Consider the following 15,740-nt stretch of genomic DNA (forward strand, 5'->3'; position numbering starts at 1 on the left):
AAATTCCCTGACTACTGCCCTTTATTAACTTTAATATATCTGAAAAACTATCCTGGAAGCAAAACTGACTTGCTTGCTATGGGAAAATGAATTTAATAACACAAGGTTCCAATCTGCTATTAATTTTAAGAAACCACTAAACCTACCAATTCCTTTCAGTGTTCAGAAGAGGAGATGCAGGATGGATGTTTCGTCTGGCTGGAAGGGAATGGAGGGGAGTGTTTCTAGTCATATCGTATCAGAATAAGAGATAGGCCATTTGGAACTGAGATCAGGAGGAATTTTGTCGGTCAGAGAATGGTGAATCTTTGGCAGAGGGCTGTGGAGGCTAACTCGTCAAGTATGTTCAAGTCAAAGATCAATAAATACTTTTCTGGATTTTGAAGCAATCAAGGGATAATGCAGGAAAATATTGTTGATGGTGAAGAGCGGTCATGGTTTAGCTGGATGGCAAAGCAAGCTCTATGGGCTGAATGGCCTACTCCTATTCCTATTTCCTATTCTCCCAAATCCTGATTTAACTCAATGGAATCTATAGCACTATATAGATTTTAGTGAGGGTAAACTCTCATGTTTAAAATATCTGGAAATCACAGGTACACATCTCATTCATCCTTGATCTATTAACTTAAATGGATTGTCATGGATGACAAATGGCCCAGTTGGATTTAAGATCCATCACTTAAACACAAATCCAGAATTACCATATAACATGCACCATGTCAGCAATATATGCCCACATGAGGTTTTCACTGAAAAACACATAATCCAACACTAGGAAAGTCAACCTTCTTGATTCGACTAACATTTGCAAGTATGTAGACAATGGTGAACAGATAATACATATAAAATAAACAGAACATCTTCAAGGATCCACAGTACTAAGAGTCCCGTAGTCGCATGATTTCTTCTGCCAAGGATCGCTTTTTACTAATCCTATGGTGGCACAGTGGCTCAGTGGTTAGCACTGCTGCCTCACAACACCAGTGACCCGGGTTCGATCCCAGCCTCGGGCAACTGTCTGTGTGGAGTTTGCACATTCTCCCTGTGTCTGTGTGGGTTTCCTCTGGGTGCTCCGATTTCCTCCCACAGTCCAAAGATGTGGAAGCTAGGTAAATTGTCCGTGCTAAATTGCCCGTAGAGTTCAGGGGTTGGTAGGTCAGGGGTAAATGTAGAGTAATAAAGTGGTTGGGTTACTCTTTGGAGGGTTAGTGTGGACTTGTTGGGCCACATGGTCTGTTACCCCACTGCAGGAATTCTATGATCCTAACCATTAAATGTTTCAAGAATCTTGTCTCTAAGGTTTATACTCAGACACCTAAGAGAGTGTTTTGCATGCTAGCCTTCATTGCTCACACTTTTGAGTATAGGAGCTGGGAAGTCAGGTTGTGGTTGTACAGGACGTTGCTGAGGCCTGGAGTACTGTGTCCAATTCTGGTTGGCCTGTAATATTAAGGATATTAGTAAGCTGGAAAGGGTTCATAAAAGATTTACAAGGATACAGCTGGGAATAGAAGGTTTGAGTCGCGGGGGAACACTGGATAGTGTTTCACTGGAGGGTAGGAAGATGAGGGGTGACCTTATAATTGTTTAAAAAATCATGATAGGTATAGATATGGTGAATGGCGGATTTCTTTTCCCTATGGTGTGGGATTTCAAAACTAGTGGACATATAATTAAAGTCAGAGAAGAAAGATTTAAAAAGCATATGGGTGGGGGCAATGAGTTTACACAGACAGTGGTTTGTGTGTGGAATGTGGAAGTGAGTGCAGTTACAACATTTTAAAGACATTTGGATAAATGCTTAAATAAGAATATTTGGAGGGATATGGGCCAAGCACAGGCGGTTGGGATTATGATCAGCATGGACTGGTTAGACCTGTTTCCATGCTGTATGAGACTATGACACTATGACATTTAGTATGGATGACTGGTTTACAATTCAAAGTGACATTAACAGTCAGGATTCAATTCTTGAATTGACTGTGGTTGTCACAGAGGAATCTTCTGCTCAACCTCGCCCCTCTCTTGAGGTGTGGTGATCCTCAGGTTAAACCACCAACACTCATCTCTCTTTGCTGAGAGAGCAGCCTTCAGGTCTGACAGGACTGTGGCAAATTTACCTTTATCTAACCTGAAGGACAGATATGCCACGGATCACAATACCAAAATTCCCCTTGCCATGAGGCAATTTCACAAGCAGATTGAGCAGCACATGCATTCATGAGGTCTGCAGGCCACTGACAGCAGCAGAATTATATTCAACCACAATACGTAACCTCATGGTTCAGCATTTCCCCATTCTACTTTTACTATCAGCCTGAGAGATCAACCTGGACTCAAAGAGCAATGTTACAATGGACACCCAAAATGAGGTCTGAAGCTGGTGAATCCACAGCATGGGAAAGCATGCCTGCATAATAGGGGAAGCAGACTGAGAACGATAGGGTTAAATGATCACACTAACAGATCAGTTCAACTGCCTGCAGTGCTTCATATCTGGTCATGAGTGGTGGTAGACAATGAAACAGCTCACTGGAGAAGGAGACTCCAGAAACATCTCCAACATCAGTGATTGGTGGGGTCCCAGCACATCGGTGCAAAGGCTGAAGCATTTGTAACTATCATCAATCAGAAATAACAAGTGAAGGATCCATCTTCACCTCGTTCAGAGGTCAACCACACCATATACCAAACTTTAGTAAATTCAACATATTCTTTGTGATATCAAGAAAGGGCAAAAGGCATTGGATACTGCAAAGACTATGGGCCCTGAGAGGATCCCATCTCTTGCCCTCCAAATGTTTGTCTGGAACTAGCTATGCTCCAAGTCAAATTGCTCCAGCACAGTTCCAACACTGTAATTTATCTAATAATGTGGCAAATGAACCAGGGATATCTTGTATATAAAATCTAAACAAGTAACCAACCAATATACAATCAGTCCACACTCAATCATCAGCAAAATGAGGAATATTATCATCAACAGTGCTAACAAACAGTATTTGCTCAGACTATCTGCAACTAAACCTTAACACTCAGAAAATGTAAGAATTAAACTGAAAGGTCACGTACAAGCTCTGCTACACTATAGCAGGAAAGAAATTACAGAAACTTTGCACATAATTCCTGATTATTGCCCATAGCAATATGCACACTAGGTGGATTAGCCATGGGAAATGTAGGGTTACTGGGATAAGTTAGGGGTGTGGGTCTGGATGCTTTTTGGAAGGTCAGTGTGGATTCGATGGGCCAAATGAGGAATTCTATGAATCATTACAATTGTTTTATTAAGTGAACTGCTTGTGTAACATTATTTATTGGTTAACAGAGACTGAAGCTGAAAATGTGTTGCTGGAAAAGCGCAGCAGGTCAGGCAGCATCCAAAGAGCAGGAGAATCGACGTTTCGGGCATAAGCCCTTCTTCAGGAATCGGGCTTATGTCTGAAACTTCGATTCTCCTGCTCTTTGGATGCTGCCTGACCTGCTGTGCTTTTCCAGCAACACATTTTCAGCTCTGATCTCCAGCATCTGCAGTCCTCACTTTCTCCTAACAGAGCCTGAAGACATTTTAAATCTGACATGTTAAGAACATGAGGCAAATCTTCCATTTCTCTCAAAAGAAAAGCTGGAAAGAGCGGAACTAAAGTGTGAGAAAACACAGGAGTCCCTATGAGATGAATCCCAAAAGGTGGTTTGCTCTTTCTTTTTAAAGAAGAGGAAACCAGCAAACAAGTCATTGACCTCATAAATTTAGAAACTTGGAACCTTTCAGTACATTTGGATTTTTCTGAAAACCCAACTTTATTTATTTGAGGAAAATCAGTCCTTCCTTGCAAAAGGTAAAGAAGAAGTAATGTTATCTATTTGTTACACAGAATCTGTCCAATAGACGCAGCAAACCTAGTCAGGGGCAGACCAGTAGCTCAGTGGTTAGCACTGCTGCCTCACAACGCCAGGGACACCAGTTTGATTCCAGCCTTGGGAGACTGTGTGGAGTTTGCACATTCTCCCCGTGTCTGTGTGGGTTTCCTCCGGGTGCTCCAGTTTCCTCCCACAGTCCAAAGATGTGCAGTTTGGGTGAATTGGCCATAATGTTCAGTGCATTAGTTAGAGGGAAATGGCTCTGGGCGGGTTACTCTTTGGAGGGCCGGTGTGGACTGGTTGAGCCAAAGGGCCTGTTTCTATACTGCAGGAAATCTAATCTAAGCTTTTTAAAAAAAGAATTACAGCCATACTTACAGGAAGAGGTTATTCATAGAATGCATAATCCGATCACTGCATAATGCAAGGAAGTGAACTTGTGTTAGTTTAATCAACAATGCAGACTGGCACATTCTAAGGTCCATTCTAATGTGATGAGGGACGCACGAAGGTTTGGGGCAGCTGCTGCCAGGGTGCAGTGGGGACAGACCATACCTAAAGTGTTTCAGGCAAAGTATAATGGAGTCCACTCAGATATCAGATCCTCCCAGTGCCTCAAATACATGTAAATAGTATCTTGAATGCATAAGAAATGAGTTTGTTAGAACTGTCGGGAAAGTCAAACTCCAATGTTTATTTATTCTCCATATGCTAAGCTTGTATTGAACACCCTTTTTAGTCATATGGAAAGAAACAAACTACTCCAGTGATTTATGGATGCATATAAAGATTTTTGAATGAATAAAGTGTACTTTTGAAGTAAAAAAAAGTAAAGCTTCAGAAATTTCTGTTGACTGTAAAGTGACAACAGACATGGCTATATGAAGAGCTATAGAGATAGAAAGAAATTCTTCAATCATGAGGGGATGATAACTTAGATCTTCAAAATTAATTGAACAGTAGTCTGGGTTGGGTGGAGTTGCAGCCACTCAGGACGGCCCCAGTTGTAGGTAGCGAACAGAGAACATTCACGTGTGTTAAAGAGTTTAATTCTTCTGCAAAGGCCTGCCAAGGTGAAGTATGGCAAATGGCTAAGGGAAAGTTATCAAGACAGAAAGGAATCCCAAAGTCCAATAATCAACATGCATGACCCTTTCATGTGCATCAATTGTAGCTGCAAACTGCATTATGAAAACCATCAGCAAGCTATGGAGATGACTTACCGCTAGCTGCCGAAGGGCAGTCAGGACAAGTAATAAATGCTGGTGTTGTCACTGATGTTCCCACTAAAGAAGAAACAAATTCCCTACTCCAAGATCCCTTCTTCCATGGATTTCTGATCTTCCATCGAAACATAGAAGATAGGAGCAGGAGGAGACCATTCGGCCCTCTGAGCCTGCTCCACCATTCAGCACAATCACAGCTGATCATCCAACTCAATAGCCTAGCGTGACTTTCTCCCCATAACCTTTGATCCCATTTGCCCCAAGTGCTATATTGAGCCGCCTCTTGAATGCATCCAATGTCTTCACATCAACCATTTCCTGTGGTAATGAATTCCACAGGCTCACCACTCCTTGGGTGAAGAAATATCTCCTCTGCTCCATCCTAAATAGTCTGCTCTGAATCCTCAGACTATGATCCCTGGTTCTGGACAAACCCACCATCAGGAACATCCTTGTCTAGTCCTGTCAGAATTTTAAAATTTTCAATGAGATTGCCCCTCATCTGTCTGAACTCTATCCTAACTCATCCATTCTGCCATCTCCAAAAACAGCCCGGGAAACCTTTGCTATACGCCCTCAAGACCAAGAGCATCTTCCCTTAGAAAAGGAGACTAAATCTACACACAGTATTCTCAATGTGGCCAATTCTATTGATCCTGATTCCTCCAAAAAATAGATAGACATTAATAAAAGCAAATAAATAATATGAAACATGACTTCAAAACCTTCAAAGCAAAAACACAATGAATCCATTCAGCCCATTCAGGTCTTTCTTTAAGCAGATCTAGACAGATTCCACAATGACCCACACTTCCTGTTTCAAATTACTTATCCAATTTCCTTGACAATTTTCCACAGTTTTGCCTAAACTATGGTTGTGGCAAAGCTGGCGCAGTTTGAACCTGTGTTTGTTGGAGTTTGGAAAAATAAGGCATGACCCTAGTGAAACGTAGAGGGTTTTGAAGAGGCTTGACAAGGACATTTCTGCTGGTCAGGAAATCTAGAACTTGGGGGCACAGTTTAAGAATATGGAGTGTTCGAGAATGAGATAAATAATAATGGAGAAGAAGGAAATGGAAAAGGTGCTGAAAGAATGCTTTGTATCATCTTCGTAGTTGAAGACATTATAGTATTCCAAAAATACTAAATAAGTTGGGAAGAAAATAAATAAAGTAACTATCACTCGAGTAAAAATACTCAGGAAACCAATGGGACTAAAGACCAAGAGGTCCCCAGGACTGATATGTTACATTCCTGGTTATGAAAGGATGTAGCTGAAGGGCAAAAAGCAGGCTTAACATTCGTCATTGGGAACAGACCAAGTGAAGCCCATCCGTCCAGAACAGCTTCTTCCTACCCCAAAAACTGAAACCTTTTCCTCCCACACCAATCTCTGAGCTACACATTTAACTCCTTGACTTTATTACCCAGTACTCATTTTTCTGTGGCTTAGAAGGTCATTAACTTGGAGGAGATTTAACGAGGAGAAAGTGAGGACTATAAATGCTGGAGATCAGAATCGAGAGTGTGGTGCAGGTCAGGCATCTGGGAGCAGGAGAATCGAAGTTTCAGGCATAAGCCCTTCATCAGGAATGAGGCTAGTGGGCTGGGGCTGAGAGATAAATGGGAGGGGACGGGTTTTGGGGAAGGTAGCTGAGAAAGCGATAGGTGGATGAAGGTGTGGGAGAAGGTGATAGGTCAGAGGGCGAGGTGATGGCTGGGTCTGGAGGGCGGTGCCGAGTTGGAGGCTTGGGGCTGGGATAATGTGGGGGGAGGGAAAATGAGAAAGCTGTTGAAATTCACATTGATCATGTTTGGTTGCAGGGTCCCAAGGCAGAATATGCGGTATTCCTCCTCCAGACATCAGGTGTTGAGGGTTTGGTGGTGGAGGAGGCCCAGGACCTCCATGTCCTTGACGGAGTGGAGAGGGAGTTGAAGTGTTCAGCCAATAGGCAATAGACAATACACAATAGGTGCAGGAGTAGGCCATTCTGCCCTTTGAGCCTGCACCACCATTCAATATGATCATGGCTGATCATCCTTAATCAGTATCCTGTTCCTGCCTTATCTCCATAACCCTTGATTCCACTATTCTTGAGAGCTCTATCCAACTCTTTCTTAAATGAATCCAGAGACTGGGCCTCCACTGCCCTCTGGGGCAGAGTATTCCACACAGCCACCACTCTCTGGGTGAAGAAGTTTCTCCTCATCTTTGTCCTAAATGGTCTACCCCGTATTTTTAAGCTGTGTCCTCTGTTTCCTGCCTCCAGAGTGTCCAATCCTTTAATAATCTTATATGTCTCAATCAGATCCCCTCTCAGTCTTCTAAACTCAAGGGTATACAAGCCCAGTCGCTTCAGTCTTTCAGTGTAAGGTAGTCCCGCCATTCCAGGAATTGACCTTGTGAACCTACGCTGCACTCCCTCAATAGTCAAAATGTCTTTCCTCAAATTTGGAGACCAGAACTGCACACAGTCCTCCAGGTGTGGTCTCACCAGGGCCCTGTACAGCTGCAGCAGAACCTCTTTGCTTCTATACTCAATCCCTCTTGTTATGAAGGCCAGCATGCTCATTCCTGAAGAAGGGCTCATGCCCGAAACATCGATTCTCCTGCTCTTTGGATGCTGCCTGACCTGCTGCGCTTTTCCAGCAACACATTTTCAGCAAGCTATTAGCCTTCTTCACCACCTGCCAGACCTTCAAGGACAGGTGTACAAGAACACCCAGATCTCTCTGTACTGCCCCTTTACCTAAATTGATTCCATTTATGTAGTAATCTGCCTTCCTGTTCTTGCCACCAAAGTGGATAACCATACATTTATCCAGATTAAACCGCATCTGCCATGCATCTGCCCACTCACCTAACCTGTCCCGGTCACCCTGTAATCTCCTAATCTCCTCCTTACATTTCACCCTGCACCCAGCTTAGTGTCATCAGCAAATTTGCTAATGTTATTGCTAATACTATCTTCTATATCATTAACATGTATTATAAAACGCTGCAGTCCCAGCACTGATCCCTGCAGTACCCGCTGGTCACTGCCTGCCATTCCGAAATGGAGCCGTTTATCATATTCTTTGTTTCCTATCAGCCAACCATCTTTCAATCCAAGTTAGTACTTTGCCCCCAATACCATGCACCCTAATTTTGCTCACTAACCTCCTATGTGGGACTTTATCAAAAGCTTTCTGAAAGTCCAGGTACACTACATCTACTGGATCGCCCTTGTCCATCTTCAGAGTTACATCTTCAAACAATTTCAGAAGATTAGTCAAGCATGATTTCCCCTTCATAAATTCATGCTGACTCTGACCTATCCTGTTACTACTATCCAGATGTGTCATAATTTCATCCTTTATAATAGACTCCACTGAGGTCAGACTAACTGGTCTATAATTTCCTGCTTTCTCTCTCCCACCTTTCTTAAAAAGTGGTACAACATTAGCCACCTTCCAATCCGCAGGAACTGATCCCAAATCTATTGAACTCTGGAAAATAATCACCAACGCATCCATGATTTCTCAAGCCACCACTTTCAGTACCCTGGGATGTAGACCATCAGGCCCCGGGGACTTACCAACCTTCAGACCTAACAGTCTCTCCAACACCAATTCCTGGCAAATGTAAATTCCCTTAAGTTCAGGTCCTTCAGCCATTGTTACCTCGGGGAGATTGCTTGTGTCTTCCCCAGTGAACACAGATCTGAAGTACCAATTCAATTCTTCTGCCATTTCTTTGTTCCCTGTAATATATTCCCCTGTTTCTGTCTTCAAGGGCCCAATTTTAGTCTTAACCATTTTTTTGCCTTTCACATACCTAAAAAAGCTTTTACTATCCTCCTTTATATTTTTGACCAGTTTACCTTCGTACTTCATTTTTTCTCTGCGTATTTCCTTCTTAGTAATCCTCTGTTGTTCTTTAAAAGTTTCCCAGTCCTCCGTTTCTCCACTTATCTTTGCTATGTTATACTTTTTCTCTTTTAACTTTATATGTTTCTTAACTTCCCCCATCAGCCACGGCCAACCATGCCTCCTCCTGGGATCTTTCTTCCTTTTTGGAATGAACTGATCCTGCAACTTCTGCATTATACACAGAAATATCTGCCATTATCCTCCACTGTCATCCCTGCTAAGGTATTGCACCATTGAACCTTGGCCAGCTCCTCCCTCATAGCTCCATAGTTCCCTTTATTCAACAGAAATATTGTCACTTCTGATTGTACCCTCTCCCTCTCAAATTGCAGATTGAAGCTGATTGTATTATGGTCACTACTTCCCAATGGCTCCTTCACTTCAAGGTCCCTGATCAATTCTCGTTTGTTACACAATACCAGATCCAGAATTGCCTTCTCCCTGGTAGGCTCCAGCACCAGCTGTTCTAAGAATCCATCTCGGAGGCACTCCACAAAGTCTCTTTCTTGAGGTCCAATACCATCCTGATTCTCCCAGTCTACCTGCATGTTGAAATCCCCCATAACAATTGTAGTAACATCTTTACGACAGGCCAATTTCAGCTCCTGATTTAACTTACATCCGACATCCACTCTACTGTTTGGGGGCCTGTAGATAACTACCAAGAGGGTCTTTTTACCCTTAGTATTTTTCAGCTCTATCCATACTGACTCCACATCCCCTGATTCTAGGTCCCCCCGCGCAAGGGACTGAAGATCATCCCTTACCAACATGGCCTCTGCCCGTCAGTCTGTCCTTACGATAGCGCGTGTAGCCTTGAATATTCATTTCCCAGGCCCTATCCACTTGAAGCCACGTCTCAGTTATCCCCACAATATCATATCTGCCAATTTCCAAAAGAGCCTCAAGCTCATCCATCTTATTTCTAATGCTTCGTGCATTCATATATAGCATTTTTAATTTGTTACTGCCCTCACTCTTCCCATCAACCCCTATTTCACTCAACCTTACAGCATGATCCCTTTCTGAGTTTTCTGCCTCATTGATACAGTTGTCTTTTTTGACTTCTTGACAGGGCAGTGGGGTTGGTGGGTGCGGGTGTCCAAGAGATGTTCTCTGAAACTAGCCGCAAGAAGGTGTCCTGTCTCCCCGATGTAAAGGAGACCACACTGGGTGCAATGGATACAGTAAATGACATTGGTAGAGGTACAGGTGAATTTTTGAAGGATGTGGAAGGATCCCTTGGGGCCTTGGACGGAGGTGAGGGGAGTGGTGTGGGTGTAGGTTTTTCACTTCCTGCAGTGGCAGGAATGGCGTGGGGGCTGTAGACCTGACGAGGGAGTCACAGAGAATGCTGAAAGGTGGTGGGGTCTGTTGAGATGTGGCAGAAGTGGTGGAGAATGATGCAATGTATGCAGAGGTTGGTAGGAATGCTGCCTGACCTGCTGTGCCAGTAACACACTCTCAACACAGGAGATCTAATGAGTTTTTCATGCTATTCTCTTCAGCTTGCCTCATTAGCTCTGCTGCATGCCTCAATGGCACCCATTCACACTATCTCATGATTGCCAGTGATGGAGTTATTTATCCCTGCCAGGACCTCCTGGAATTCCCAGCACCATGAATTGTTGTTTTTGAATGAAACTGTGCTCCAGGTTGAATACTGTCAGTTTGGTATTGCCCTTCACATATCCGTGTCTAACAATTTTGTCCAGAAATATTTGAGAAAGGAAGTTTTGTTTTATTCATTTGTGGAATCTGAACATTGCTAGCTGGACCAGCATTTATTGCCCATACCTAGTTGCTCTTGAGAAGTGATTGTGAGCTGCCTCCTTGAACCGCTGCAGTCCCCTTGCTATTAACCCAGTGACAGTGAAGGAATGGAGATATATTTCCAAGTCAGGATAATGAGTGGTTTGGAGAAGAACAGGTGGTGCTTCCAAATATCCATTGCTCTTGACCTTCTAGATGGCTTTGGGGAGTCAGGAGGTGAGTTACTCACTGCAGCCATTGTGTTCCTGTGGTGAGTCCAGTTAAGTTCTATTCCTGATGAAGGGCTTATGCTCGAAACGTCGAATTCTCTATTCCTGAGATGCTGCCTGGCCTGCTGTGCTTTGACCAGCAACACATTTGCAGCTGTGATCTCCAGCATCTGCAGACCTCATTTTTTACTCCAGTTAAGTTTTTAGTCAATGGTAGCTTCCGGAATGCTGATAGTGGGGCAATCAGTGATGGTAACACTATTGAATGTCAAGGGAAAAACTGTTAGATTAACTGTCATTTGTGATTGTCATAGCCTGGCATTTGTGCATTTGCAAGGTGTTGTCTGGGGATCTGTAGTGAATTCCTGCAGTGCATCTTGTAGATTGTACACACTGTTGCTGCTGAGAATTGGCAGTGGAAGGAGTGGACCAATCAAGTGGGCTGCTTTGGCTTGGATAGTGTCAAGCTTCTTGAGCGTTATTGAAGTTGCTCCCATCTAGGCATAAGGGGAGTATTCCATCACACTCCTGTCTTGTAGATTGTGCTGGATCAGAATGGTGCCACTCTAATCCAGAATCCGGTTTCCGGCATCTGCAGTTATTGTTTTTACCTTGTAGATTGTGCTGGTCAATGGTAATCCCCAGGATATTGATAGTGGGAATTTCAGTGATGATAACATCATGAATGTCAAGGGATAGTAGTTAGATTGACCCTTATTAGTGATGGTCAGAGCCTAGCATTTTGTGGCATGAGAATGAATATTGTCCAGATCTTGCATTTGAACACGGACTGTTTCAGTATCTGAGGAGTCATAGATGGTGCTGAAAGTTATGCAATCATCAGCGAACATCCCCACTTCTGATCTCATGATGGGAGGAAGGTTATTGATGAAGATGGTTCCTGAGCAACATCTGCAGAGATGTCCTGGACCTGAGATGACTGACCTCGAACAACCATGACCATCTTCTTATGTGCCAGGGAAGACTCCATCCACTGGAGAGTTTGCCCCATTTCCATTGATTTTAGTTTTGCTCAGACTCCCTGATGCCACACTCAATCGAATGCGTCCTTAATGTCAAGAGGTGTCATGCTCCCCACTTCCTAAGAGCAGGGAGCTAGAGATCTTAAAGGACAGGTTGATGAAGAGGAGAGCTGCCCTCTTCTCTCAAGACTTCCAGAGAAGAATGTGGCAATAGGCCCGGCTAGACTGGCCTGTTGTTGCAGTGTCTATAAACAGGAGAAATGCTCAACAATGACACAATAAGCTTAATGCCCTCTTTCATGGTCCTAGGTTAGACACCATCTTCTCTCTTCGACCTGACACTCACTCTATCACTGCTATTGCATCCACCTCCCTCTACCACGCATCCTCTCCCACTCGCACTACTAAATATATCATCTTCTGTCACTTGCTCTCACCCACTGCAGCACCTGCCAAGCTATTAATCCTGCACACTATGACGTTGCCAACTTACTTGTTCCAGACAGCTCTCTATCTTTTTCCCACCCCCACCCACTGTGCCAGCACTGTAGCAGCCATTTTTATCTCACTCAATCCCTCTTTTTGTCTCATTCCAGGAGAAGATGCTCTATAGTAGGATAGAGAGAGTCAAGATGGGTGCTGGAATGTTTGAGATTTGACTCTTCAATCTGTACAAGAAGAAGATGCTTGCCTTAGTGAGAAAAGATGGAGACAAATCATGCAGTAATGCTGAAACCTCCATTATCCATTGCGTGCTCCTGTCTCTGTACTATCACTGTGAATGAACTTTTAATAGGAAACTAAGTTGAATAATCAGCTATGATCATATTGAATGGTAGAGCAGGATCAAAGGGCTGAATGGTCACCCTAGATCATATCTTCTATCATTCTATGCCCAAATCTCTACCTCTATTTTGCAACACATTCTCTCTTTTGTCTTCTGCAGATATTAAAGTCACCTGGACAATCTGTGCCATCATGAGAACAGCCTCTCCAGCCATCATCTCCTGCCCCACTCACAGGGAGATACTGACACCTTGAGTGAAGACGTGAGCATGATGAAAGTCGGAAGCACATTTTGCTGATATCTCCTCAGCTGGTTGAGGCAGAAACATCCCAGGCCATTGGCATTCAGAGGATTACCAGAGACCAGGCACCTCCAGACAGCAGATGATCCCATTATGTTGATCATGAAAATCTCCTTCCAAATATGCAAGCAGACACAAATGGGTTATTTGCAATTAAAGTCAAAGAGTCATAGAGATGTACAGCACGGAAACAGACCCTTCGGTCCAACACGTCCATGCTGACAAGATATCCCAAACAAATCTAGTCCCACTGTCAGCACCCAACCATATCCTCCAAACCTTTCCGATTCATATACCCATCCAAATTCCATCTTAAATGTTGCAATTGTAGCAGCCTCCACCACATCCTCTGGCAGTTCATTCTATACACGTATCACCCTCTGCTTGAAAAAGTTGCCCCTTGGGTCTCTTTTATATCTTTCCCCTCTCACCCTAAACCTATGCCCTCTAGTTCTGGACTCCCCGCCCCTAGGGAAAAGACCTTGTCTATTTATCCTATCCACGCCCCTAATAATTTTGTAAACCTCTATAAGGTCACCCCTCAGCCTCCGATGCTCCAGGGAGAACAGCCCCAGCCTGTTCAGCCTCTCCCTGTTCTTCTCTTCGTTTTCATATTCTAGAATTTTGGAATGTTAATTACAGCTGTAATAGCTGATAAAAGAAATCTCATGCTACACAGTAAATCTAAGCAATATTCAGATTTAAATGACTCCAGTATTCAAGACTTCAATCCTCACTATTGAATTCACAGTCTCCCCATTACAGCTATTGCTGCTGATAGCACCCCCTTCACTCTCAGTGGACAGACCCTTTCCCACACAGCACAAACATGGCCAAAACCCCTCAATGCCTTTGAGAGACACCCCCGACATTTGAAAGAACAGAGTCTTGACTAATCCCCACATATAATCCCAACTCATTCACTAAAAATCCATGAATTGTCCACACTGTACTCCCTGGGCTCTGGAGGTATGGACCTCATGAACCTTAAGTGACCAACTGACCATGCTCAAGTACCTGGATTAAGAATAGAGGTGGTAAATTCACTTACTGAGCCAATATAACTAACCTTGTTGGCCTGATAGAGGACTACTCCCCCTCTCGCCATTTGAAACCATGGCCATTTGGTTGGAACATATGCAGCATGTTTTCAGTGAAGTTTGCTGACCAATGGTGCAGGTGTGATGTAGACATAACACAGTGATGTACAGCAACATGTCTGCCTCCTTGACTGATCACTGCTGATTACTGTGACATGCTGACTGGCTCTGTATCTGTGTTAAACCACAAAGCAAGCAGAAGAACAGTGAGCCTTCAAGTGCTGACTAAGACAATAAAACACGAAAAGGCTAGGCACAGATGCTCTGAGCATCCAAGCAGGTGCAAAGTTCTAAGAGACCGAGTTAGGAATTCCCTGGCACTTCTTCCCTAAAGGGATTGTGGGTCTACCTACAGCACATGGGCTGCAGCAGCCCAAGAAGACAGCACACCACCACCTTCTCAAGGACAACTAGGGACGGGCAATAAATGTTGCCCCAGCCAAGCAATGCTCACATCCAATTAATGGCGAAATAAATAGGGTGGCACAGTGACACAGTGGTTAGCTCTGCTGCCTCACAGCATCAGAGACCCGGGTTCAATTCCTGCCTCAGGCAACTGTCTGTGTGGAGTTTGCACATTCTCCCAGTGTCTGTGTGGGTTTCCTCCTACAGTCCAAAAATATGCAGGTTCAGTGAATTGGCTGTGCTAAATTGTCCATAGTGTTAGGTATAGGGGAATGGTTGCTGTTTGGCGGGTCAGTGTGGACTTGTTGGGCTGAAGGGCCTGTTTCCATACTGTAAGTAATCTAATCTAATCTAAATTTGATTAAATAAATAAAACCCTGGCTCAATGCATGTGGTGGTTGCAAAAAAGGGTGCAAATGCACGCCAAGGTGCAGTATTGACATGCAAAACCCATATTACAAATGGGCAGAGATGTACCATGATGGTGCCAAGGCTGGTATGTGTCCAATGCCAACCACCAAGGATGATAGTGCCAAGCAGTCACTGCCCATGGTGCATGCCCTGAGATCTTGGCGACTACTGTCTGAGATGAGGATCTGAAGGAGCAAGTGGCAATCAGGAGCCATCAGATACCCACGCAGATTTGCATTTTGGAAATGTTCACCATCAAGTTTCTCTCTGGCAGATGGGAGAATGGGAAACTCAATATGTATGAGGTGAGATATTAGTGACACACTAGTGCATACAAAATCTGCCTCTCCCTACTCAGTATCAAGATTCTCATCTTGCCATTCAAAGCTTTATTGCAGAATTAGGCTGTTTTTTAATGCTGAGAATTTGCTTTCTCTCCAGATTTTCCTGACTGATTTGTTGCTGCCCACAGGGTCTCTTTCAACTTATTGGAGCAAGATAGTGAAGGGGCTAGAGATGTTGGGCAAAACAATTTGCATCAACTGTTGAGTATAAAACTGAAACCTGTTTTTCTAGTGAAAGGCAATGGAGATTGCCAACACCAGGGTGATGTGAGTATGTGACAAATTGTCTTTCCAAACAACAACAAAAAAAAGCAAATACTTGAATGCAAGGAAATTATAACTCTTGCAAAGCACTGATCCAGCTAATTGTTCAAATTGGGATCAATGGAATGCCACCTTGCCATCCTGGGTCTGGACTATATCTT

The sequence above is a fragment of the Hemiscyllium ocellatum genome, chromosome 13 (assembly GCF_020745735.1).
Source record: "Hemiscyllium ocellatum isolate sHemOce1 chromosome 13, sHemOce1.pat.X.cur, whole genome shotgun sequence".
Taxonomy (NCBI): domain Eukaryota; kingdom Metazoa; phylum Chordata; class Chondrichthyes; order Orectolobiformes; family Hemiscylliidae; genus Hemiscyllium; species Hemiscyllium ocellatum.